Here is a 608-nt window from a genome sequence, read left to right as displayed (position 1 = left end):
AGGAGGAGGAGGAGGAGGAGGAGGAGGAGGAGGAGGAGGAGGAGGAGAGGGACTGAGATTCTGCTTCCACTGTTCCTCACACATCTTCCACTAAAACCTTCAGTCTTTTGCCTCCTCACATCCAAACATTGGTGTTTTTTATTTGCTTGTAGACGCAGCAGCTTTGCTCTGATTGTGACCAAAGAAAGCATCCTTCATCGTTTCCTGGGCAGGTCACACATCGGACATTTCGCTTCACACACAGGCCTCTTCTCAAAGAACTCTTGTAAACATTTGTAAATAAAGGAGAAGAAAGAAATGAAGCTGGAAAAAAACATGTGAAAGCATTTAATACACAAGCCTAAACCTGCTGTACCCCCCCCCCCCACAAGCTGGAGAACAGAGTGTTCAACCACCCTGAGATCAACTTTCACCTTGACCTGTGTGTCCAGTGTATCATGCATTCACATGTCAACCCTGCAGAGCCGCCGTGTGTGTGTGTGTGCTTGTGTGTGTGTAAATATAAAGTGTGTATTAAGGAGGAATGTTTCAGAGCCCCACCATCCTGACGGTCGCACACAGCATCAACTGAAACAGCCTCTCTCCACAAACCGTCGCCTCGTGTCCGA

This window comes from Nematolebias whitei, chromosome 1 (assembly GCF_014905685.2).
Source record: "Nematolebias whitei isolate Nwh7 chromosome 1, NemWhi1, whole genome shotgun sequence".
In the NCBI taxonomy this organism is placed as follows: Eukaryota; Metazoa; Chordata; class Actinopteri; order Cyprinodontiformes; family Rivulidae; genus Nematolebias; species Nematolebias whitei.
Note: the sequence above shows the minus strand (reverse complement) of the source record.